The sequence below is a fragment of the Buceros rhinoceros genome, unplaced genomic scaffold (assembly GCF_000710305.1).
Source record: "Buceros rhinoceros silvestris isolate BGI_N320 unplaced genomic scaffold, ASM71030v1 scaffold22273, whole genome shotgun sequence".
NCBI lineage: Eukaryota > Metazoa > Chordata > Aves > Bucerotiformes > Bucerotidae > Buceros > Buceros rhinoceros.
The window spans coordinates 3,570-4,006 of NW_010403313.1; the positions used below are offsets into that span (position 1 = coordinate 3,570).

General features: G+C 65.7%; 1 protein-coding gene across 1 annotated transcript in view; it reads right to left on the bottom strand.

Annotated features, from left to right (window-relative positions):
• Nucleotides 1–437, bottom strand: part of GRM2 (glutamate receptor, metabotropic 2) — a gene marked incomplete at its 3' end in the record, with an annotated part of 5,463 nt that overhangs the window by 3,391 nt on the left and 1,635 nt on the right. The gene's annotated exons all lie outside the window — the stretch shown is intronic.

Here is a 437-nt window from a genome sequence, read left to right on the forward strand (position 1 = left end):
TCGGCAGAGGGCTCGGCAGAGGCCCTCGTTAGCTTCAAAGGGCAAAAAACCCCACTAATGAGGCTGTTAGAACCCAGGCTCTTGGAGCAGCAAGGCGGGGGTTCGGGCACGCCGGTGGGGCTGGTGAGCCTGCCCACATCGCGCTGCTCCCCAGGCGAGAGAGGCAGCTTCGTTAACGTGGACAGATGTTAATTTGTCCGACAGTGAGGTCCCCTAATGGCGAGGAGGCCCCCCGAGAGCAGCAATGCTGCTGCCTGCCCCTGCCGCCCTGAGGGAGCTGCCAGCCTGCCGTGCCGCCCCAGCATCGCTCACGCTCCCCAGCCAGCGCACGGGCTGCCCATGCCACCACCTGCCTGCGCAGGGTCGGGACAGTGACCCTGGACGTGGGGACATGCTGGGTCCTCCAGCAAGAGAAGGGACAAGTGCCCGTGTGGGCT